This window comes from Lampris incognitus, chromosome 13, assembly GCF_029633865.1.
Source record: "Lampris incognitus isolate fLamInc1 chromosome 13, fLamInc1.hap2, whole genome shotgun sequence".
Lineage (NCBI taxonomy): Eukaryota > Metazoa > Chordata > Actinopteri > Lampriformes > Lampridae > Lampris > Lampris incognitus.
Genome location: NC_079223.1, coordinates 16,182,994 through 16,192,993, shown reverse-complemented (window position 1 = coordinate 16,192,993; position 10,000 = coordinate 16,182,994). Strand labels below are relative to the sequence as shown.

The following is a 10,000-nucleotide window of genomic DNA, read 5'->3' as shown; positions in this document are numbered from 1 at the left end:
GATTTGTATTGGAAATCACTGGCACATTTCTACCGGCTTCATGCAGTGTCCTTAAGATTACAACCTACACTGAAGTCAGAATGCTAAGAAGAATGAGAAATCACCCTTCTCTGTCCATTCCTCCTTTCTTACTTGCCTATTTTTCTTGCCCCCCCTTTCCTACCTCTTTTTTGGGATTTCCCCCCTTTTTCTCATGCCCAGTCGCTGCTCCACCCGCAGACTACCACATGCCTCCTCCGATACATGTGGCGTCGCCAGCCGCTTCTTTTCACCTGACAGTGAGGAGTTTCGCCAGGAGGGCGTAGCGGGTGGAGGATCACGCTATTCCCTCCAGTTCTCCCTTGAACAGGCGCCCCGACCGACCAGAGGAGGCGCTAGTGCAGCGACTGGGACACATAACCACATCCGGCTTCCCACTCGCAGACATGGCCAACTGTGTCTGTAGGGACGCCCGACCAAGCCGGAGGTAACACGGGGATTCGAACCGCCGATCCCCGTGTTGGTAGGCAAGGGAATAGACCGCTGCGCCACCCGGACGCCCCTCTTTCCTACCTCTTGTATTCCCTCATGACGTGTTTTCCTTCCTTACTCCCTCATTCCTCTTCCTCTCGCTCTTCTTTCTCTCCTTTCCTCTCTTACCATCTTTCAAGGTCATAGTACAGGGCATGGATATGTCAGTTTTTTCTGGTTGATCAGGTCTCTCTCTTTCTCTCTCTCTCTCTCTCTCTCTCTCTCTCTCTCTCTCTCTCTCTCTCTCTCTCTCTCTCTCTCTCTCTCTCTCTCTCTTCTTCTTCTCTCTCTTTCTTTCTCTCTCTGTCACACAACACAAGCACTACTGTCATGGCCTAGTAAATTTACGGCTCCAACCCGCTGTACCAACCCACACCATTTAACCTCTGTTAATCCACCGTCCACTTCTCTCTCCCTCTCTCCCTCTCTCCCTCTCTTCCTCTCTCCCCTTCTCCTTTTCTCTCTCTCTCTCTCTCTCTCTCTCTCTCTCTCTCTCTCTCTCTCTCTCTCTCTCTCTCTCTCTCTCTCTCTCTCTCTCTCTCTCTCTCTCTCTCTCTACCGTCTGTCTCATCAGCTGGCAGGCGGTTCTCTTGAATAATTGCAGAAAGTGAGAATTTTTCAATGCATAACTGATTTGGACGCTCTGAAGTACCTCTTTCTCTGTCTCTTTCCCTCTCTCTCTCTCTCTCTCTCTCTCTCTCTCCCACACACACACACACACACACACACAGTATCTCCCCCTTTCATTCTCACTTAGACGCTCTCACTCACTTGTTCTCTGAAAGTCTACCCCGTTTCCTTAATCCCACCCTGTCATACTGAAGAGCACCCCCCCCCCCACACACACACACACAAGGGTGGTGAAACTGCCTACTGCAGGGGACATGCATAGGGAAGGAAATGTGACTCTTGTCAGGCGATTTTTGCACTTTGTCAGGGGATGAACACTCTTGAGCATCAGAGCAACCACTCACACAGACACACACACACACACACCTGTGTAGGCCTGTGCACTCACACAGGCACCTGCAAACATGCACACATGTGCATTCGCATACATTTACAGGTGCACTGCTGTTTTGTAAAGAGCCCTTAATGAGCAGTGGTTTTCAAACTGTCGCTTCCCTGCCAGCGAGCATCTGTTCAGTGTGTGTGTGGTGTGTGCGTTTGTGATCATATGCATTATATGGGGTGTTTTCACGCTGTCATGTTTAGCATGGCAATTCTCAAGTTAAAGGAATCAGTTGCATTCTTCAATAGGCTTCAACACACACACACACACACACACACTCGCAAATCTATACTTGTGGGGCCCCCTCATTGACTACATTCATTTCCTAGCCCTTAACCCTAACCTTAACCACGCAAACTACATGCCTAACCCTTACCCTAACCTTAACCTTAACCTAACCCTAACCCTTACCCTAACCTTAACCTAACCCTAACCATAACCTAACCTTAGCCTAACCCTAACCTTAACCTAACCCTAACCTTAGCCTAACCCTAACCTTAACCTAACCCTAATTCTAACTCTAACCCTAAAATACACCCTTTTACTTGTGGGGCCCCACAAAATGGCCCCACAGGGTAGGTGTTTCTGGTTTTTCTATCCTAGGATAGAAAAACATGGTACACACACACACACACACACAATTAGGCTTTCCCTCGCCACTCTTGTTTTTTTTTGTGGTCTTTTTTTATTCCAGTCATCTGGACTATTTTTCTTTTTAGCATGAACCACATGACCATTACTTATCTTGACCATTACTTATCTTGACCATTACTTATCTTGATTACCTATCCATTAAATCTTGATATTGTGCAGTTTGGCAGCTATGCTAAGTGGACTAAAACGGCCAAATGTGTGTATTCATGGCCCCGACGTGTTTCATCAGGTAGGCGTTTTGTAATATTCAGATGACTCTGTAGGCTTTGTGAAAGAGTTTTAGCAAGTCCTACGCAGCAGTCCTTCAAGGGAGGAAGCAAAGGCCCGGTAAAATCTGCTCATGCCACATCAGCGAACCACTCCCTTAGCCCAAACCACCTATACATGTAGGGTCACACACAACTCACTTGACTTTTAAACACACACACACACACACACACACACACACACACACACACACACACACACACACACACACACACACACACACACTTACTATAGTATTAACACTCTTAGTTAATCATCTTCCCCGTTTCCATGTGCCTACACACACACACACACACACACGCACACACACACACACACACATGCAAACACACACATACACACACACACACACACACACAATCAGATCCCATCCCATCACTGCAGTTAATCCACATCCCCCCCAGCTGTGCAATCATAATTTAAAGGTGTTGTCTGTGTAATTTCGGTAGATTATGTGATTAGAAAGCTATTGTGGCAGATTAATGTGTGAATGAGGTTAGCCCGTGATGAAATGGCTTTTGTCAGCCACTACCCTCTGCAGCCTTTCACCATGCCCTGCCCTTGTCCTTTTGTTTATATGTGAGACACAGAGAGAGGGAGAAAGAGACAGGTGGAGGCCAAAGCTTTCAAATCTTTAAACCAGCATATTTATTCATGATCATATGTGTTGATTTATTTTGTTAATGTGTTGAGCACCGGGTGGGTTTAACTCCCAGATCGCCTCACCTCACCTCTCCTCTCTTCTCTTCTCTTCTCCTCCTGTCATCTCCTATTGTAATCCCCCTGTTCACGCCTCGATTTCCGTCGACTCTCCTCTAAACCTTTTCTCGGCTCTCCTCTCCTCTCGCCCATGCCCCCGTCTTCTCCTCACGGGGACTCCTCTTCGTCACTCACTCACACGCCCCACTCCTCTGCTTATCTCTCATCTCATGTGCTTTCCTCACCATTGCTCTCCTCTAGCCTCCACCGTTGCCCTTTTCTTTCTTCTCTCTTCTCCTCTCCTCCCCTGTCCTCTCCTTTCTTCCTCCTTGGCTCTGCACATATAGGCAGAGAGAGAGCAGGAGACGAAGACGGCTCAGAGCGAGGGCTGTTGTCGGATCTAAACGGAGCTTGCGAGAGAGGAGGCATGGCTGCAGCATTGCCTGGAGCTAGCTGTCACAAGCAGAACATTAGTCTCTCTCTCTCTCTCTCTCTCTGTGCTCTCTCTCTCTGTGCTCTCTCTCTCTCTCCATATATCTCTGCGGCCCTGGTCTGCTCAGGTCGTTCCAGATAGGACTCTATCTTGTGATGATCTCACTGACAGCTCCCACTTTCGACTAATCACTCCATTTAGAGTGAAGTGGCCCCAAGGAGGGAAGGAGGGAGCTAGAGAAAAGGAAGACGGAGAGAGAGAGAGAGAGAGAGAGAGTTAAAGATAACAGTTACTACCCTGCAGCAGGAGGAGGAATGGAGAGAAGGTAGGAGGGGTGTGAGAGAAGAGAATAAAAGGCAGGCCAGATGTTGTCGGAGAGAGTTTAGTTTTGGGGGTCTTCTAGGATCACAGTAATTGTTAATTGGACTGAGGGATGTTTGTCTAACCTTGGGGTGTTTGTGTGAGTACATTTGTTTGTCTGCTGGAGCACAGCACAATGTCTCTGTTGTGTCACATGTGTCTTTGATGCATTGTGTGGGGTTCACGGAGTTACCGTTTTGCTGGGTTGTATGTATTGCTGCTCTGTGCCGACTGCAGCAAACAATTTCCTCTGAGGAAAATAAATCATCTATTGATCTGTCTCTTTCTGCTTACACCTGTTTATTTTTTAGGTGTCTTTGTGTGTGTGTTTCTGTCTCTGTTTTAAAGATGGTTGTCTTCTTCACCTGGCACTCTATGAAAACGCTGTAGTGAACTCTTTCTCTTGGGAAAAAAAACTTTGTAAGCACCCAGTTTGTAAGGATTTGAACAACACGTGTGCACCAGCTATCTGAAAGACTCATAATAAGTTTCACCCGCTGCCATTATTTGCTAAGCTGTTAAATTTGCAAACATACAATGGTTTGTTCTCGTTATTAGAACTGATGTTGTGGCACAGTGGCGCAGTGGTTAGCGCTGTCGCCTCACAGCAAGACGGTCCTGGGTTCGAATCCTGGGGTTGTCCAACCTTGGGGAGGGGGGGGGGGTGTCATTCCAGGTCATCCTCTGTGTGGAGTTTCATGTTCTCTCTGTGTCTGCAGTGGGTTTTCTCCGGGTGCTCCAGTTTCCCCCACCATCAAAAAGACATGCATGTTGGGGTTAGTACTCCTGTCTGTGCCCCTGACCGAGGCATGGTAAGACGAGCTGGAGTTGGTACCCGGGTGCTGCACAGCGGCTGCCCACTGTTCCCAGCTACACAGCTAGGATGGGTTAAATTCAGAGGAAGAATTGCCCCATGCGGATTAATAAAAGTAGTAAATATATATATATATATATATTGTGGCAGGAATGAGGAAAAACACAGGAGACCAAGGCGAGTTTGATGTTTATTCCTCAACTCCAAAAGCCAACTGCAGCAGGAACAACCCAGCACCGGCGAGCCCGGGAACGTAAACCACGCCCCCAGCTCACAGTCCTGCTGGGTGAGAGGCATAGCCCCCAGTGTCCGCCACACAGCCCCCCCCCCCCCCCGAACACCCAGAAGGGACTCCTGGAAAGAAAATTAGTGTCTCACTGGAGGCTTAAGCAGCCTGCCATAACGGCTGCGCCGTCCCTCAGCCAAAACAGTAGGTGAAACACAGTCCAAAGCCGGCTGAGAAGCAGAACGCTGAACCCGTGAAGACACTGCCGGGGTCCTGGAAGGAGGACGACCCCGACGGGGAACCTGGGCCGGAAACACAACTTCGCCTGCCACCCTGTGCGCCGGTTTAAGCCTATCAAGCGTGACACGCTCCCTACGCCCACCCATATCCAGCACAAAACCCTTAGGACCCGTCTCAAGAACCCGAAATGGGCCATCGTATGGGGGTTGGAGGGGTGAGCGGTGAGCATCATGCCGTACAAAAACAAAACGAGCCGACATGAGCTCCGCAGGCACGAACGACCGCGGAAAACAGTGGTGAACGGGGCCTGGAACCCGAGTGCTGTCGGACAAAAAAGGATAAACGGCCGGACGGGGTCGAGGAGCGGAACTCCCAGGCAAAAACTCCCCAGGGACGCGGAGCGGCTGACCGAGCACCAGCTCAGCGGGTGACGCGTCGAGGTCCTCCTTAGGTACGGACGCAACCCGAGCATAACCCAAGGTAAACGATCCACCCAGTTACCATCCGAGAGCGCAGCGCACAGCGCTGCCTTGAGCAACCGGTGAAAACGTTCACACAAGCCGTTAGCCTGAGGGTGATACGCGGTAGTGCGGTGTACCTGCACACCCAAGGATCGCGCAAGTGCCGACCAGAGCTCTGACACGAACTGGGGGCCCCTGTCTGAGGTGATATCTGACGGAGTGCCGAAACGGGCGACCCAGGAGGAAAGAAAAGCGCGTGCAACATCCGAGGATGTTGTGGAGGATAGAGGGACAGCCTCTGGCCACCTGGTGGTCCGATCTACCATTGTGAGCAGGTGCGTAAAACCCTGTGAAGAAGGTAGAGGGCCCACCAGGTCCACATGCACGTGGTCGAAACGTCTGGCCGGGATCGGAAACGGTTCGAGGGGCGATTTAGTGTGCTGGTGGACCTTAGCGCGCTGGCACGCTACACATGCAGCCGCCCACCCCTTGACGTCCTTGCGGAGGCCAGGCCAGACGAACTTGGAACCGACCAACTTCACCGACGCCCGAACTCCAGGGTGCGAGAGGGACTGAATCGAATCGAAAACTCGACGGCGCCAGGCCACTGGAACAACGGGGCGGGGACGGCCGGTGGAGACATCGCAGAGCAGGGCAGGACTGCCTTCCTGCATCACAGCGTCCTCTAGCTTGAGACCGGTACGCGTTGACCTAAGGGCAAGGACGTCCGGGTCGCTGGTCTGGTCGGCAGCCATAGCGGAGAAATCCACACCGAGGTGCACAGGACACACAAGCACACGCGACAGACAATCAGCAACAGGGTTGGACTTCCCGGCCACATGCTGAATGTCCGTTTTGAACTCGGAGATCGCCGCTAGGTGGCGCTGTTGACGAGCAGACCACGGCTCAGTCACCTTGGACATGGCAAAAGTCAGCGGCTTATGATCCACATAAGCCGTGAATGGGCAACCCTCCAGCAGGAAGCGGAAATGCCGGGTTGCAAGGTGCAGTGCCAGCAACTCCTGGTCAAAAACGCTGTACTTGCGCTCGCAATCCCGCAGTTTGCGGATAAAAAATGCGAGTGGCTGCCACGCATTCGCCACACGCTGTTCAACCACAGCCCCCACGGCTATGTCAGACGCATAGGTTGTTAAAGCTATGGACGCCGTGGGTGTGGGATGGGCGAGGAGGGCAGCGTTAGCCAGGGCGCACTTAGCTCCGTCAAAGGCCCGGACCTGTTCGGGAGTCCAGTCGACAGGGTCGTTAGCCTTCTTAAGCCGCAGGGCTTCGTAAAGTGGCTTAAGGAGGTGGGCAGCGCGAGGGAGGAAACGGTTATAGAAATTCACCATGCCCAAGAATTCCTGCAATGCCTTAACAGAGACTGGGCGGGGAAATTCCGCCACCGCTTGCACCTTAGAAGGCAACGGGACCGTGCCTTGCAGCGAAATGCGGTGACCCAAGAAGTCAATCACCGGCAGTCCAAACTGACACTTGGCCGGGTTGACTATCAGGCTGTGTTCGTCCAGATGACGGAAAACCTGTTTCAGGTGCGCCAGGTGCTCTTCAGCTGACGGACTGGCCACTAATATGTCGTCGAGATAAACGAACACGAAAGCAAGGTCACGCAACACCGAGTCCATCAGCCTCTGAAAGGTTTGCGCTGCCCCCTTCAAGCCAAAAGGCATGCGCATGAACTCAAAAAGCCCAAACGTGGTGATCACTGCGGTCTTGGGCACGTCCTCTGCGCGCACGGGAACCTGATGATAGCCGCGCACCAGGTCCACCTTAGAGAAAATAGTGGCACCTGCCAGGCGTATGGAAAAGTCCTGTATGTGTGGGATGGGATAGCGGTCATTGGCGGTGACGTTGTTCAGGCGGCGAAAATCGCTGCAAGGCCGCCATGACCCATCCGCCTTGGGCACCATGTGAAGCGGCGAGGCCCACGGGCTGTTGGAACGCCTCACTATACCCAGACGCTCCATGATGGCGAACTCCTCCTTAGCTATAGCCAATTTTACTGCGTTGAGGCGCCGCGCACGCGCAAAAACTGGCGGTCCCAGAGTGGGAATGAAATGTTCTACCCCGTGTTTAGTAACCGTGGTGGAAAAGGCAGGCGTAGTCACCGATGGAAAATCCGCCAGCAAACGCTGAAAAACATCACCTAATGCTAAAAAGTTAGCATGTGTTAACGGCCCGGCTCCCCCTGTCTCGCACGGAACAGTGGCGAAAGACACAGCATCAATTAAACGGAGGTTTGCAACATCAACCAGCAGACCATTAGCACACAGAAAATCCGCGCCGATAATAGGAACAGTAATGGCGGCCACTACAAAGTCCCACTCAAAATGGCGCCTGTGGAAGCAAACAGTCACCAACCTTGTGCCAAACGTCGCAATGGACGAACCGCTAGCTGCACTTAACTGTGGGCCGCCGCCTTCGGCCGACCTGTCTGTCTTAGCAGGAGGGAGTAGGCTCTTTTGCGAGCCAGAGTCCACCAGAAACCGTCTTCCTGACATCATGTCCTTAATGAAGAGCAGCTCACTACGTCCACCAGCGCCCACAGCTGCTACTGAGCGCTGGCCCTGGAGTTTCCCACCGCCTCAAACGTGCACGGAGGGACGTAGCGCCTCGCTTTTTCGCCGAACCGCTGGTGGAAGAAACAGAGGCCTCTCCCGCGCCGTCTCCGGGCAGTCACTTCAGCCACCACTGCCGGGTCCACGTCCTCCGACGTCGGCTGCAGAGGCTCCGATGCCACACTCTGCACAGAGAACCGTCTGGTAGCCATCAGGACCCGATCGGCCTCCTCAGCCAAACCTCGGCAGTCACCAGCGGCCAGACACGGGGAGTTAGCCAAAGCCGCGCACAGGAGACGGGAGCTGGCACAAGAAAACGTGCGAGAAAAGGAACCCACCTTCGTCTGAGCCTAGCAGCGACAGCATATTGTCCATGAGATCCACAGCCGTCCCGTCGCCCAAACTGGATAGGGAAAGGATTCTATCTGCCCTCTCTGCGGTAGATAGGCTGTACCTCCGGAGCAGAAGATGTTTGAGGGCAACGTATTTATCATGTTGCGGAGGGGCGCGCAACAGCTGCATGGCCCGGCGTGTGGACTGCTGGTCCAGCGCAGCGACGACCAAATAGTATCTGGAGTCGTCCGCGGAGATTCCACGCAGGTGGAACAGCGCCTCAATGCTGGAACCACGAGGCCGGGTCCCTCTGCCAGAACTCTGTGAGTTTCACAGCCGCGGCGAGAACGGCCGGCTGTGAGAGTTGGGGCGGCGTGGCCGAAGTGGATTCACACTCCTCTTCTGCTCCAAACATGTTCAATTCGGGGTCACCAATGTGGCAGGAATGAGGAAAAACACAGGAGACCAAGGCGAGTTTGATGTTTATTCCTCAACTCCAAAAACCAACTGCAACTGGAACAACCCTGCACCGGCGAGCCCGGGATCGTAAACCACGCCCCCAGCTCACAGTCCTGCTGGGTGAGAGGCATAGCCCCCAGTGTCCGCCACAATATATATATATATATATAGATATATACTACATATCTATATATATATAGATATGTATATAGTAGGGCTTACTAAGCTCTTCGGTAAACTGTACTGGCCTGTAAAACATTACTTGTAAACATATAGCAGCTCTCAGATCCTTTTTACTCTGTTAGCCTCCTTTTAGTCAGTGATGGTAGGTATTCCATCATGAAGTTCAGGGGCAGTTTAATCCTGTCATAGGCCCCAGGGGCCCCTTCTGCTCCCCACAACCACATATCCACCACCATAACAAACCGATTTACCTCTGCTCTTGGCGATACTGCTCAGCTAAGCCTCACCACAACAAACGTACTATAATTGAATTCACTTCATTTATAATTCATCACATCTTTCAAATAATACAAACCTCTCTCTCCGACAGTACATGTCACACTTCAAAATTTCAGTGCAACTACAAAAGCGATCAGCAATATATTTCTGCATCACTGCAAACACTACCACCGATACAACAGACCTTACCAGATACATTGCAACCTGCATAATAGTCTAGGGCCCGGAATGCCAATAAGTGGCTTGCGGGCCAGATTCGGCCCGCAAGAGCCAAATTTCAGGCCCACGCCAACCCACTGGCACTAACACACCTGTCATAACATGTGAAATAAAGTGCGCAACATGTGAAATAAAGTGCATGCTGCTCTACTTTATTTTGACCTCACCCCACACCGTACACTTAACCTACACTGTAGAGCACATATAGACGTAAGATTTGCTCCATGCTCTCTATGATCTTTGACTAGATAGAACCACTCACCAGCTAAGTCACAGAT

The 10,000-nt window shown here is 51.7% G+C and overlaps 1 protein-coding gene across 1 annotated transcript in view; it reads left to right on the top strand.

The window, feature by feature from the left end:
* LOC130123059 (calmodulin-lysine N-methyltransferase-like) overlaps positions 1 to 10,000 on the top strand; it is a 58,203-nt gene that overhangs the window by 47,294 nt on the left and 909 nt on the right. The window lies entirely within an intron of this gene.